The sequence below is a fragment of the Opisthocomus hoazin genome, chromosome 1 (assembly GCF_030867145.1).
Source record: "Opisthocomus hoazin isolate bOpiHoa1 chromosome 1, bOpiHoa1.hap1, whole genome shotgun sequence".
Taxonomy (NCBI): Eukaryota; Metazoa; Chordata; class Aves; order Opisthocomiformes; family Opisthocomidae; genus Opisthocomus; species Opisthocomus hoazin.
The window spans coordinates 51,625,745-51,641,544 of NC_134414.1; the positions used below are offsets into that span (position 1 = coordinate 51,625,745).

A 15,800-nucleotide genomic window follows, 5' to 3' on the forward strand; every position below is an offset into this window, starting at 1 on the left:
TGTCCCTGCGGCAGCAGTCCCACCTTCTGAGTGGGGAGGCTTTTGTTGTCACGCTGTCTGTGGCCCTGACATACCTCTGATGTTTCTGCTTCTGCTGCTGGTGCTGGTGGTGCCTCGGCAAGCCCAGCCACCTCCTCCTCAAAGAGTTCCCTGTGGTTTTCGATGAGGAACTCCACCAGCCGTGCCACCTGCACACAGCAAACCATTGGTTTCCAGCCCGCTGGCTGAAAACGGCTCAGACAGCCTTTCCCACTCCTGACCCTCGCTGCTGCGCAGAAAGCTGCAGCTGTGGGGCTGCTCTTCCCAGAAGCTCTTCCCATCCACGAGCGTTTGCTGAGGAGACGAGGCAGCCGGGTGCCTCTGAGCAGCAAAGCTGGGCTGGGCCCGGAAGGCTGTGGCCGGCTGGTAAATAGCGCGTACCTTCCCCGTCACCTGCAGGAGGACATCCAGGGGCAGCGTGTGCTCCTCGGGCGGGCTGAGCAGGTTTGGCCCCAGGCAGATGGCCAGGTTTGGGGCAGTCATCCTGCTGGTGCCCGCGTTGCTGCTGATGTTCTGCAGCAGGAAGAGCAAGTCCTGAAGCAGGAGGAGGTTGGGCTCAGGCAACTTGCTGGCCACCCTGAGGGAACAGGAACACAAGGTCAGTAAGGTAGACACCGTCAACACCTGTCTTCCAGGCTGAAGTCACCCAAGCCCACATGAGGGAAGGCTCCCTGGCCACACCTGGTCTACAGCAGAGGGACTGCCCTGGCTGAGATACGGACACCTCTCTCCCCGCCCACCCTGCTGGCAAGAGTCCCTTGGCGAAGCAACCCCCAATGCCTGCGGGAAGAGCTCCAAGGAGACAAATCCTTTTCTGTGCCACTTTCCACCAAAACCCGACCCCACAGCAGCAAGAGGTGGCTGACAGAAACCACGGCTTGCTCAGGCAGGCCGTCGCTTTGCAGGCAAGTCCCCGGCCTCTGTCAGTCCCCGCGGAGCAGGCAGGCTGCTCGCCACGCTTACTCCTTCAGTGCTGCCAGCCTCTCCTGCCTGCTGGTCTTCTGCAGGGCGCTCATCCACTCCTCGCAGAGCTCTGCGTCGAGGAGCTTGGAGGGGATCTTGCGGAGGAAGTCCTGCAAATCCAAGGGCTCCAGGTGAGGCTCTGGGTGCTGTGTCCAGGAGCACAGGCAGCGTGGCCGGCACTCTGGCTCGTGAGCAGGCGGCTGGGTTTGTGCTCCTGCTCTGGCAGGTGCCCATCAGCCCCGACAGAGCCGGGAGCTGTGGGGCTCCAGGTCAGCAGGGTTCACCTTGAAGATGACGGCCAGCAGGTGCACGGGCTGGCTCTCAAGGTGGACCTGTGCTCCGCTGTCAAGGGCCTCCCTAAGCTCCCGGGAGGCTTGCTCGCTGGCCGCCAGCCAGAAGATCCCCTCCGTGGACGGCCCGTGCTCATGCAGGAGAGCCAGCAGGTCCTGCAGGGACAGAGGAAGAGAGTTGGAGACAGGACTACAGACAGGGGCAGGAGCGAGTGTGGCTTTTACTGGGGTAGGATGGAGATGTGGCTGGAGGTGGGTGAATTTGGGAGGAGAGGGCTTTGTCCCCAAGCCCCAGCCGGGGTTCCTCTGCTGGGGACACCAACTCCCTGGAGGAGCCATAGGGATGGGGACCCCCTGGCCAGGCTTGCTTACCTGGATGGGCTGGGGCAGCGTTCCGTCCTGGCTGCTGAGGGCTGCCAGGGGCCGGCCAAAGAGAGCCCCCCTGGCACCAGAGCCCGATGGCCCGGGCACCTCTGCAGCGGCCGAGGTCCCTCGCCGGGCAAATGGCCAGGGCAGCCCCCTCCTCCTCCTGCGGGTCCCGCCTGCTGCCGGGGGAAAGAGAGCAAGGAGCCGTGGAGGAGAAGCGCCAGGCGAGCGCTCGCGGACCCTCTCAGCGCTGTCCCCCCACTGCCGAGCGCACGGGAGAGCGATGGTCTGGGGGCGAGGGGACAGGGGCTCAGCTCTCTACTGCCGCAGAGCCACGGGAATGGCCGTGCCCTGCGGGAAGGGCAGCAGCAGCCCCAGCGCAGCCCCAGTGCCCGGCTGCCAGCGCAGGGGAGCGGGGCCGTCCTGTCCCCGGCTTCTCCAGACTCACCAGCCGCGTGGCCGCGTCCGCCGTCGCTGCCAGAGGGGACGGGAGGTGGCCGCTGCTCTGCACCAGCCTGCGAGGAACACGCTGCGCTCAGCGAGCAGCCCCGCAGCAGAAGGGGCCCCCAAGAGCTGCATCGGCCCCGGGCCCCGGGCGAGAGGTGGGGACGGCCGAGACTGCCCCGCGAGCGGCCCTCACCTGTGCCCGGGCCGTGACCGCGCTCTGCAGGCTGCTGGCGTGCGGGGCCGTCGCCCGGGCAGGGGAGGAGAGCGGGAGGAGAGCAGAAGTGAGCAGCGATGCGGCCGATGCCGGGCGGGAGCAGCGCCCGGGGGCAGAGGGGAGGCGGGGGGGACGCTCACAGCATCGCCGCCACCGAGCTCCTTCGGCAGCAGCTGGCCGGAGGGCAGCCGGGTGACGCGGGCTCCCTGCGCTCCTCCTGGCGACCCGTGCGTGGGGCAGGGGCAGAGGAGGAGCCGCGTGAGACCCGGGCCGCCTCCTCCCCGCGCCGCCGGCCCGGCCGTGCCCGCCCGAGAGCCGCCCGCGGGCGCGGGGCCCCTCTGCCCGGCTCGGGAGCGGTGTTCGGGCACGGCAGGGCCGCGGCCGGAGCCTCCCCCCGGGCTGCGAGCGCGGCCCCCCCGGGCTGCACGGGCGGGCAGGGCTCACCCGAGGAGCGCGCCGAGCCAGAGCTCCTTCAGCGCCCGGGAGCTGCGGGGAGAGAGGAGAAACGGGCTGAGCGCCCGCCGCTCCCCGGCGTGCGGGCGGAGGCGGCCCCGGCACAGCCCTGCCCCGCGGGGACGGGCACCGAGGCGGGGCGGGACGGAGCCCCGCGGGGCGGGACAGAGGCGCTGCCCGGCCCCGGCCGGGGACCCGTCCCCGAGACTCACCGGGAGGGGAGGAGGCAGGAGCCGCGGGGCCAGGCGAGGAGCAGGGAGCGGGGAGCGGGCTGGCCTTCCTCTTCCTTACTATGTCAATATTTTCAAACTTGTCTTAATATTTAGATATCTAAAACATGAATTGATATTCAGAGTATTTAAGCTGTTTTGAGTTGTAGTCTTACAGGATTTTTGAAGTCACAGGAATTTTGAATGTGGATGTTTATGCTTAACTTCAGGCATTGACATACAGTTCTGTTTGGTGTTGTCTTAACTGTCTAAAAAAATTTGGTAGCAGGCCAACATTTCTGAATATAAAATTCAGGAAGTTTGTTTTGGAAAGTGGAGCCATCAGATGATTCTTTCACCCGTGTATAGAATCTGAAAAGACTTTTTATGTCTCAGATGGAAAAAAGACAATATAATAAACCTGTGATTTAGGACCTGACTGTATTGGGCTCACATGGCAACGTTTTCATGGCAGGGGGACTTCAGGGGTGGCTTCTGTGAGAAGACAGCAGAAGCCACCCCCATGTTTGATGGATCCAATGCCATCTGGCTCCAAGTCGGACCTGCTGCTGGCCAAAGCTGAGTGTGTCAGCGACAGTAGTAGCACTTGTCATAGAAAAAATTTGATTAACTGTATTCTTGTCTGAATAGTCTTGTCTAGCACATAGAGAAAATTGCTGAACGGAGGGTGGGGATGAGGTGTGGGGATGAGGTTTGGGGATGTGTTAGAAATCTGATAAATGTGTGCTATGAGTTTACTTGGCAAAGTTTTGGTAGCATGGGGTCTATAGGGGTGGCTTCTGTGAGAAGCTTCCCCCATGTCCGATAAAGCCAGTGCCAGCCGGCTCTGAGACAGACCTGCCGTTGGCAAAAGCCAAGCCAATCAGTGACCGTGGTAGCACCTCTGTGATAAGATATTTAAGAAGGGGGAGAAAAAAAAACTATGGTGAAATGGCAGTGAAGAGAGAGGAGTGAGACGATGTGAAAGAAACAACTCTGCAGACACCAAGGTCAGTGAAGAAGGAGGGGGGAGGAGGTTCTCGAGATGCCAGAGCAGGGAGTCTTCACTTGCAGCTCGTGCTGGAGACCATGGTGAGGCAGCTTGTCCCCTTGCAGTCCGTGGAGGTCCATGGTGGAGCAGATATCCACCTGCAGCCCATGGAAGGAACCCCATGCTGGAGCAGGTGGATGCCTGAAGGAAGCTGTGACCCCATGGGGAGCCCCACGCTGGAGCAGGCTTCTGGCAGGACCTGCGGACCCGTGGAGAGAGGAGCCCACACTGGAGCCAGTTTGATGGCAGGGCTTGTGACCCTGTGGGGAACCCATGCTGGAGCAGCCTGTTCCTGAAGGACTGCACCCCGTGGAAGGGACCCACGCTGGGGCAGTTCATGAAGAACTGCAGCCCATGGGAAGGACTCACATTGTAGAAGTCTGTGGAGAACTGTCTCCTGTGAGAGGAACCTTCATGCTGGAGCAGGGGCAGAGTGTGAGGAGTCCTCCCCCTGAGGAGGAAGGAGCGGCAGAGACAATGTGTGATGAACTGACCATAACCCCCATTCCCCCTCTCCCTGTGCTGCTCGGGGGGAGAAGGGAGAGAAACGGGAGTGAAGCTGTGCCCGGGAAGAAGGGAGGGGTGGGGGGAAGGAGTTTTAAGATCTGGTTTTATTTCTCACTATCCTACTCTGATTTGATTGGTGATGAATTAAACTCCCTTTTCTCCCCAGGTTCAGTCTGTTTTGTCCATGACAGTAATTGGTGAGTGATCTCTCCCTGTCCTTGTCTCGACCCTCGAGCCTTTCATCATATTTCCTCTCCCCTGTCCAGCTGAGGAGGGGGAGTGATAGAGCAATTTTGGTGGGCACCTGGCATTTACCCAGGCCAAACCAAAACAATGTGATTAGAGCTTGCAAGGACATAGAAGTGAATTGAACAGGAATATAGACAGATGCCAGGGGAACACCCTAGTGACTATTGAGGAAGACTGTGACAGGCCTTGTTGAATTGTGGGGGAATGACTCTCCGAATTTTAATAACGAATTGGCAGCAAGTGTGTTTGTGGACCAAAACACCTCTGACATTCACAACTATTTTAAGGATCACATGCTAGGGTGGCAAGGAGAAAATTTTAAATCTATTTTACTACCTGGAGGTCCAATATTTGTGTGATATGTAGATATTTTTTTACTTGCCGGTAAGATATATGAAGATTGCTTGGAAGATACTATTTGTCTATGTATTGCTTTAGCAGAAAAAGGTCACCCTGCATCTCTTTCTAAGCTTCAACAGTGTCAGCAAGAAGTAAAATATTTAGAATTCGTATTAAAAGAAGGACAAAAATTAGTAGACCCAAAACAGGTCCAGGCTATTGTAGAAATAGCTTGACCGGTGACAAGGAAAACAATTGCAAGGATTTTTAGGCACAGTAGGATAGTGCAGTCCCTGGATACCGGGACTAAGGGACTTAAATAAGCCATTGACAGAAGCTACCAAGGCAGAGGAAGTAGAACCTATGCAATGGCGTACAGAGAAAGAAAAGGCTTTCCAAGCTACAAAAGAACTTTAGCTTCTGCTTGGGCATTGGGATTGTCAGATTACTCCAAGCTCTTTGAACTATTCATGCATGAGAACAAAGGAGTAGCCAGTGGAGCTCTTACTCAAAAGCTAGGTCCGCTCCACCGTCCTGTGTCTTAATACTCAACTCAACTGGATCCTGTGGTGGCAGTGAATAATTCCTGTGTTAAAGCGATAGCAGCAACAGCGACTATCATTGAGAGAAGCAGACCATCAGTCCTGGGTCACCCAGCAATCGTGTATATCCTGAGTGAAATAGAACGGATTCTTAAGCAACATGCTACACAAGCATTGTTCCCACAAAGAGCACATTGTTATGATTTAATGAATTTAAATGCAGATAATACTCCCTTAAAAAGGTGTAACGTTTTGAATCCAGCAACTTTACTGCCTGCTCCCTCCAGGGGTGACCTGCATCATGATTGTGCTCAGGAAGTGTTTCACTCCAGCTGCCTATGGGACTATCTGCAGGATCAACCTCTAGGGAATACAGATCTAATTCTTTTCACCGATGGATCTTTGTACCACGTGGATGGAAAATGACACAAGGGCTATGCATTGATGAGAAACTTAGAGGTACTTGAAGCAGAACCTCTACAACCCCCACTGCGTGCCCAAGGGGCTGAATTAACTGCATTAGCAAGAGCAGTCTGGTGGGGATCTAATCAATGGGTGATTATTTATAATGATTCTAAACACACTTTTGGAGTGTGTTATGCGAAGGGTATGCTATGGAAAGAACGAGGGTTCCTTACCTCAGCGGGAAACAACATTTCTAATGGAACTGATGTTCAAATGCTTTTGGAAGCTATTAAGATTCCAAGTGAAATTGCTGTACTGCACTGTCCAGCTCATACCAAACATCCAGCTAAATAGAAAAAAAAATAATGAATTGGCAGATAAAGCAGCAAAACTGCTGCCCGCCAATCTATACATGAGTGTACCACCAGAAAAACTCCCTCTGCTAAAGACTGGCCAGATATCAGTAATCCAGCTCAAATATATGCAGAGGTTACTCAGGAAGAACAGACTCATTAGGGAAGTTGGGAGGCTGTGGAAGGTGAAATTGCAATTTGGACTACTGGGGAAAACCCATTTTACTAAGAAAGTATTTAATGACTTGGGCTAGGTGGTTTCATGATGAAATACATGGAAGCAGGACAGCAGTTGTTAACCAGATTCAGAAAACGTGGGCAGTCCCCAGAATACATACAACAGTAAAAAGGATTGTGAGTTCTTGTCCCACGTCTTGGAAGTTTTCTGATGCAAAATCCAAACAGGACGTTCAAAGACGAACATGGGCATACTTCCCATCCCAAAGAATGCAAATTAATTATGCTGACACATCTTCCATAAGTGGACATAAGAACCTGTTGGTAATCACGGCTCTTAGTATGGGTAAAAGCTTTTCCCACCAGGAAAGCTGAAACCGTGGGAGTGGTCAAAGCACTCTTGCAGGAAATCATTCCTAGATACGGAATACCTGAACCCATGGAATCAATAGAGGTTCTCTTTTTTTTGGTGGAAATACTAAACAATATATACAAAAGTTTAGGAATACAGCAATAGCTACATGCTCCATATCATCCAGAGTTCTCAGGACATGTGGAAACAATTAATAGGACTCTTAAAAATAAAATTGTTTGAACTTGTAGTCAGATAGGTCTGACATGACCTGAAGTTTTAGGAATAGTGCTATAGGGTATTAGAAAGACCCCTCGCCAACCTCCAGGGCTGTCATCAGCAGACACAGTGTTTGGCAGGCACTTAGCTGTACCTGGGACCTTTGACCCTGTTAGGACAAGCCTCTTAGATGGAGATGGACGAGTTACCAAATTTGTACTGGGAATACAAAACACCCTCAAGAAAACAGGGCACAAGCCAGATGGTTTCAACCAGTACCCGCTGGAATGCAAGGACATGATATCCAATCTGGAGGTATAATAATGATAAAAGTCCACTCTCGCAAAAACAAAATTAGACCCTATAACGTGAGGGTCCGTATACTGTGTTATTAACTCCTTACTTTGCTGTAAAAGTTGCAGAAAACGATAACTGGATTCACCACTTTGATGTTAAAGAACATGTTAGAAGGATAACTGTCCACCGCACTGGAGTCCCCGAATTCTACCTTGGAGATTGAAACTGGGACCGTTTGAGCTTACCAAGGCTGAATGAATCCCAGAACCGTGCCAGTTTTTTCTTCCTTCTAGGGCAACCCAGACCAGTGAGTTACCTGCTGCTTGGCCAAGTGGACTGTTAGAGACCATAAGTCAAGGACAGTGTCCTATTTAGTGTATTCACTATCCTTATAGAGTAGCAATCACTCCAGGCTCAGTTCCAAGAAGGGAAGGTGTGAGATGACATCAGTACAGTTGGCTTTGCTTATCCTGAAATAATTATGGCCCATGTAATCCTGGGTGGTGTATTAGTAACTGTTATAAAGGTCATTGAGAAAACCGTTATCAATGTTGGGGCTGGGTAAGCATAACCTGAAAATCTGCAGCCAGACACATACACTGGTGCTGTGCATGCAGGTGGCGCCAATCGCCCAGTGAAGAAGAGTTAGCCACAAGTCTCAGTGTGGCTAGGATTATCTTCTATACCTTCTTAAAACAGGAGCAGAGTGGATCACCCCAGTTCTGGTGTTAACCCTTCTTTGCACAGGTGTTTTTGTTCTCTTTCTTTTATATGTTTGGTCAAAAAAAGCAGGCAAACCATCACCAAAATAGGCTCACCCGTGCATTGACAATCCCATTCTGTAAGAGTAATTCTCAAAACTGTAATATGCTTAGGAAATCTATACAACGATATAGAAGAGTCCTCATCCAAAACCAACTATTGATGGGCGAGGATGCCCAGAAAAACGCAAAAGGAGGACTGTTATGGAGGATATTTGATGAACTGAATTTGTCTCTCTGAATAGTCTCATTTAGCACTAGTAGCTTAGCATTGGCAGCTAAAGTAGTTGAAACCTTAGGCTGCAAAAGCTGACTGAGAGTAAACTTTTTGATAAAACTAATGCACTAGCTGAATCAGTCAGACAAGAGTGGAATGAACTCTGTGCTGGAGCAGTCCGCTCCTAAAAGACTGCACCCCCTGGAAAGGACTCATGCTGGAGTAGTTCTTGAAGAACTGCAGCAAGTGGCAAGGATCCACACTGGAAAATGTCATGGAGGACTGTCTCCTGTGGGTGGGACCCCAGGCTGGAGCAGAAAAAGAGTGTGAAAAAGGAGTGGCAGAGAGAATACATAATGAACTGACTGCACTTCCCATTCCCTGTCCTCCTGTGCTGCTCAGGGGTAGAAGGTAGAGGAGTCAGGAGTGAAGCCTAGCCTGGGAAGAAGGGCGGGTGAGGGGAAGGTGTTTTAGACTTGTTCTTATTTCTCATTATGCTATTCTGTTTGATTGGCAATAAATTAAATTAATTTCCCTGAGCTGAGTCTGTTGTGCCCATGATGACAACTGCTGAGTGATCTTTCTGTCCTTATCTTCATCCCCAAGCATCTTTCCATTTTTTTCCCTTCCCCCTGTCCCTGTTGAGGAGGGGAGTGATAGCGTGGCTTAGCGGGCACCTGGCAGCTAGCTGAGGTCAACCCATCACACTGAAAAAAGTCATGCAGATTTAATTATTGAGACTGAAATAATGTTTTTTGCTTCTATGAGGTCTTAGCTAGTGATATTTCCAATCAACATCTGTTTTCAAAGAGGTAACGCAGTTTTCCCCTACAAAACAAAGTCTATGCTGGTAGACAGTGAAATTCTGAAAACAAGATCTAGAACAACTTGAATAAAACTTAATAAATGTTAAGAACTTTTCTGTGTAAGATGAAGTCCTGACTCCTTGAGGATAAGTACAAAATGAGAATACAAATCAGAGAGTGCCATCTGACAGCAATGTGGTCTTCTGGGAGATCACAGGTTATCTTTATGTACTGCTTCTTCATCAATAACAGACGAGCTACCATTTCTTCTTACATGTCACTGCTCAAAAACAAATAGATGAAGTTGAGCACTGGGGGCAGAAAAAGATGAGGGAGAGATCTGTGAGTGGGAATAATTGGATCAGTTTTTTGAACTACAGTTATAAAAGCAAGGTTGGTGAATTAGCGAAGTCTAGTCTTTTCTGATATGAGTAAGAAGAATAAATTCATTGGCAAGAAAATTCATTGGCTAAGTTCATTGGCTAGAATATTTAAAATTCAAAAGACTTAATTCATAGAATTATTAAGTATAAGGAAAACCTGCTAATATTTATGGGTTAAGATAATTTTGTGTAACCATCTAAGTGACAAATTGATTTTTACCATGTATTACCACTAAACAATACTTTCTCTATTCATACAGATAACACTGTATATAATTGATTGTAACTGAACTTTGAGTGTACTAAGAAATGGGATGTCATCTTTTCGTACCTACCATCCATGTAGGAGCTGAAAGGACAGAGAAAGAAATTGCTAGTCAGGTGTTTGGATGATTCGCTTTTCACAGGTGATTGCTCTGTCAGTTCCAAAGATGGGTTTTCTGGAGAAACAGTGTACATTTGATGTGACAGTAGGCTGAATATTCATAAGATACTTGACCTTGTGACTTAAGAAAAGATAAATATATTGACTGATATTTCTGATAGCCAAGTCTACAGCTTTTTAGGGCACACAGTGGTCTAACTAACTAAAATGTCTGAGGAGCAATAAACATCAGTTTAAGATTTGCTGATATCTACTTACGGCCTGCTGAAGACAGAAAGATTTCTATTTGGAAGCTGATGGCTTGTTGGGTTAGGCATCAAAATAGTCCCTGTCCCCTAAATTATGTACATCTGTTGAAAAGGAAGGAGATAAAATTATACTGTTTTCTGTGGGCTGTGCCCGTAGCTGCAGTTTCCCATGTAATAGAAAGCCCACTGCAAGGCCCACATCATTTAAAGTGCTAGCTCACATGTGGACTACTACAAAGAGTATCATTGTAACCAAGACCCATCCAATGTTCTTAAGCACCAGCTTCCCACTGAAGCATGTAGAAAATTAGATGAGGTAAATGCCCTGCAATTGAAAATGTTTACACACCCAAACCTCTTCAGTGATCTTGGTTCTTGTTTTTTCTGTGAAAACTAACAATAATACAGCCATTTTACATTGCATGCTTATTCTGTCTTTTCTGCTACTTTTATTTTGATTGGATGGAAGACAGAGGGACTAAAAATATAGACTATATTTTTTTCCAGAATTTCAGGTTATTTGAAGGAAGTTAGAGGGACTAAAAATATAGACTATATTTTTTTCCAAAATTTCAGGTTATTTTGATGTACACACAATTATGATCATCTTCCCAAACTGATGTGGCTTCTTTGGCACTGACATTTTCTATGTCATCTATCCAAATTGATCAGATTCTTGAAAAAGACCAGAGCCTAGTGACTCACAGTGATCCCCTTGTTTTTTCAAGTGCTTCTGCTCTCCATGAGAGCTTTTGGCTTTCGAGTGTTCTTGAAATAAAGATACTAATCTGAACAAATAAGGCATACATACATAACAGATAGTAAAGATCCTCTGGAGTAACTCGGGTCAAAAGTTATGTAATGTTTTTGTCACAGAAAATTTTCTTTGGTATTTTAAATGCTGCTATGCCCCGGGAGGTTGCTGCTGCTTTAGTGGTTAATAAAGTCCATGTCTTAGTAACATTTCAATGAATTCACTGGCAAGACTCCGACTGTGGCTTCACTGTCCTTTTAGTACGGTGATGACCTGAGCCAGAGCGCAGATAAATATCATAAGCATTTTGGGTAGAAGTCCTCTCATTTAACACTGAAGAGGTTTATATTTGAGCTCCTGAGCCTGTACTGCCTATGTAATCGATGGAGAGAAGTAGATCTTTTAGGGACCAGTAGGAATGGTTTATTTTAGCCTTGAGATTAAAACCTTGACCCCCATACAAGTGGTTTTGTCTTTCTTTTGACCATAAGAGAACCTCAGTTTACTAGTTCAGATGTAGATATTAAAGGCTTGAATCACGCACTTACACATGTGTCCCTAGAGCTATTTGAGATGTTCTATGGAGATGTATGGGGTTTAGTGATATGACATAGGACCCATGGGAGACCCGTGTCCTTCTGGAGCAGCAGCTGGACACTTACTAGGATGTCTAAAGTGTCATGATCATACAGTATCTAAAGTGACATTAGATGTTTATGTCATATCTGAATGCTGCCTCTATTGCTTGTTCTCATCATTACACTTCATGCAGTTGCCCGTGTGTAGTCCAAGAGTTTCAGAAGGGCCTGGAAGACCTGATCCATGGTAAGAAACCCATGTCCTCTACAGCTGCAGATTTAGGTCATCTCAAAAGTCAATATGTCAGATGGCTGACATGCATTGCTGATCTTCTTTGATTATGTGGAAGTCTCAACAGCTGGCTCGTGTGGACACGCACATGTAGGTATCTAATATTAGATGCGTACTGTCTGTAACTAGGAGAAATCCCAGATCAGTATAGTTCTGTAGCTTTATTCAGTGGATCCATCTACAGATCCTATGTCTTGGAAACCTTAGGGTACCTGAAATGCAGTAGCACAACTATGCTTAAGCAACTGAGCCTTGAGTTCAGATTTGACCCTAAGGGTCTGAACTAGGCTAATAACGGAGACCAGATGAGTAACCCTGCTGCCTGGACTTGCACCCAAAGTACAGGCACAAGTCCTCTCCAAGTTCTTTCTTATCAATAAGAAGAAGCTGATACCTTTGAAAAAAGACTATTTGCATCTGTGTTTTCCCTGATTAAAAAGTGCCCTTTTTATCCATGAAGAAACATTTTCCATGGTACATCAGTGGATATAATTTATCATACTATTCAAATTTATCCTATGTGGGAGATAAGACCAGATGGAAAACAGCTAAAGCACATTTTAAAAGCCAAGGAAAGGGAACTATAAATCTTGAGGTATGCTGTGCTGGATGTTACACCAAATAGTCTGACATAAATTTTTTTAGCCTCAGCAGAACAGCAGAAGAGCTTTTAGGGGGAAAATAAAAAGGTATGTGAATAGTTGAAGCTACTTTCCAGTACTTTCATCTAAGAAAAATTTTGGTGCTCATTCTTTGCTAAGTCTCCATATCACCGCGGTTCAGAGGGACAAATATTTGAAATGGGATTGTACATCTGTTTTTTGTGATCTATAGCAATAACTGCATCAGCAGAAACACTGAAGCAATAACCTTGGGTGGTAGTTCCATGGGTTGAAGTATTTGGCTTTCTGTTACCGAGTTGACACTCATGTTGTCATTGTCTCCAGGCTGAAGTCAGTTCAACTGGCAGGCAAACAAACAATCAAAATAATCCATACTGGTCCATCTCAGACACAGCTACAAAAGTGAATTTGGCTATGGATATCTGAATCTCTCTTCTAGTCGCTGAAGTGATGATACAGTGCTATCATTATCAGAGGAATTGCTGAATAGCAGCATGTCATGATTTGAAATAAAGGAAATGGGGAATGGCCTCACAGGCCTTTGAATAAGGTATAAGATCTATAAGCTGCTGGTATTTAGTGTGTTCTGCAGGATCAGGCTGTTACTGTGGGTTGTCAGTGAACAGTCATATGGTCAGACATGATATTCATTTACAGATGAGGACAATATCATTTGGCATGCCCAGACATCTGGAAAGAAGATTGCTTTTGGATTATGCACAATCCTTTGAAAAATGAAAATCTGACTGTTAAATGCATTCATAAAAGTGGTGTGTGTGAAACAAAGATGTGTTCACCTAGTGTCTATTTTCAGGTATTCAGGTTCTGCCTGCCCCCAGCAAATCAAAGAGAGTCAAGGCGCACTGCTGGGCCTGGACGTTGATCATCCATACTGCTGAGTCATTGGAGTGGTCCCAGACTAGCTGTCAACTGGGCCAAGTAGCATTTTCCCCAAACAATTCCCACCCTGACAGTTGGTGTGGATCAGGGATCATTCCTAGTGGGCAAGTTGAGCACAACCACACTGTTTTGCATGGCCAAAGGGGCTTATGTACATGCATCAGGGCAGCTCTGTGTCTGCTGGCCAGCTGCAGGAATCTTCTGTACTACAGATATTGCCTTGGGGTGCAAACTCACACCATCATTTTTCTCTGTTCTGTAGATTCATCAAACATATCTAATTTGCCCATCTATGGTGCACATAACAGCTCCCCATCAAAAGTCAGCTATTTAACAAAGCAAAGCTTCCTGGCTTCTAGGAAAGGGAATCTGAATTTGATTTGCTTCTTAGTGGATGTTTTCAGTATGGGATCATAGTCACCCTTTTATATACAAGACTCTGAGACTGAAGCAAACAGAGCAGCAGCAATTCCATTCTGCAAGGTTGTATGCAGCAGCAATAGAAATACACTACTTCATGCCAGCCACAGTGTCAGAAATCCTTGAAATGAACTGCTTAGAAGATGACAGGCTCAATTTTAAAAACGTTGCTTAAGTGTATTTCCATTCTGTGCCCTTGCTAGGGTGTGTTAAATAAAGATCTCTGATTTTTCTGAAGAGGGAAGGGGCAGGTTGATCAGCATTTCTGAAAATCGGTCTTTTCCAAGGTATCTCAGGTTAGGAGAAGAATGAGACAAGAAAAAGAAGAAGTTAGTTTAAAAAACCCCATGAAATCCTATTAGGAGGTTACAAAGAATCAATACATAGGTGTAATAGGGCCTTCCTGATAATTGGTGATTCTGGTGGTTTGTGATTATAATAAGGGTAAAAAACTCTGTGTGTTCTAAGGACACTACAGAAAAGGAAAAATATGTAATGAAACCCACAGGACAGCATGAAATCAGGATATAAAAGCAACATCAATATCATAGACTGCTGTCTTAAAACATTCTTTAATACAGTTTCTATTTAAAGGAAGCTTCAAAGACTTCTTCCTTATAAACTGCATTTCCAAATTTCTTTCTAAATCATCCTGCTGCATTTTTGGGTGCTGTTCAGAGGTAGGAACAAGTAGAGCACACATCAGCTTTATCTTAATCCTTAACCTTACACATGACAGTGAAGAGCAAGCCTCTCTGATGTTCTGCATCATATATTAAAATTCTAAGAACTTTAAATCTACTGGAAATGACAAAAGTAACCGACACATCTATAAAATAGGACATCAATCAGATTTCCTCTCCTTTTGAATCACAGTAATAAAGGGAATATTTTCAAATAGGGAACTGTCTCTTTTATTTATAGATATTCAGCTGGAAATAAGGGAACAGTAAAATGTTGCCTCCATATCTTTTTCACTGTATGAAAACAGGGTTACGGATCAATTGATTTACCATCACCATCGATTAGGCAGCTCTCCTGCTATCTCTTTTGTGACAGTAGACAGGCACTCATATAGATCTTTCATTAGAGGAGTCACTGAAAAGCAAAGGTTCATTGCATGCCTAAATGGCTTGTAGCTGACTCATTAGGCCATTAACTAACCATTTATATTGTTTAACCTCAAACCTTACAGACAAAATAAATTATAGTCACGTTATCCAAACAAAATAACCTTAACCTCCTTAACAAGTATGTAATTATGTAAATTTATTATCATCTGATCCCATTGAACTGAGGGGTTCATTTTCAGAGCTATGAAGGGGGAGATGAGAACATATCACCTTCAAGATAAGTGCTACTGGGAGGCAGATGCCCCAGCCACTGATATGCTCTCTACAGCTTGAACCCACCGGGTCTGGACTTGTCTGCTTAGTGCCCAAACAAAATTATCTTACATGCAAAATGCTTCCTCTTACGCAGCACTGAATCTTTTATTTGTTTGTAAGTACTTCTGTCTTTCAGAAATTAGTTGCATGTATAAAATGGCCTTCTCTATCTCACTGTGGTACCAAGGCTTCACACAGACAAACAGAATATAATAACAGCAAGCAGTAACTGAATGAGAAGACACTGGAAATCTTCTCTTATCATGATCTTTTCAGACTCACAAATTCTGTATGTGTGATTCAACGATCTGCTGATATTGTATTGAAAAAAAAGTATAAAAAAACCATAGCATATGTTCTGAGAAATAAAATAAACTTATGTCAGTGTGCTTCCCTTGGAATGAAGCCAGATGAATCCTGGTTATTATCAATAATATAAACAAAATATGTTACAAGCTTTATACAGAGCTTAAAATAAGCAAAAACTTGCATTACCACATTGCTGATATCCCAGCAGGTCAGCCATAATGAATACACCAGTTCTCAAACATAATTTTTTATAAGATAACTTGC

General features: G+C 46.7%; 1 long non-coding RNA gene across 1 annotated transcript; it reads right to left on the reverse strand.

Moving 5' to 3' along the window:
* Positions 1 to 1,755: 1,755 nt before the first annotated feature.
* LOC142362920 (uncharacterized) lies at positions 1,756 to 2,597 on the reverse strand. Its single transcript, XR_012765387.1, has 3 exons — positions 2,299 to 2,597; positions 2,107 to 2,173; positions 1,756 to 1,837 (listed from the first exon to the last, which is right to left on the reverse strand). It is a non-coding gene; the product is annotated as an uncharacterized LOC142362920 (long non-coding RNA).
* Positions 2,598 to 15,800: the final 13,203 nt, after the last annotated feature.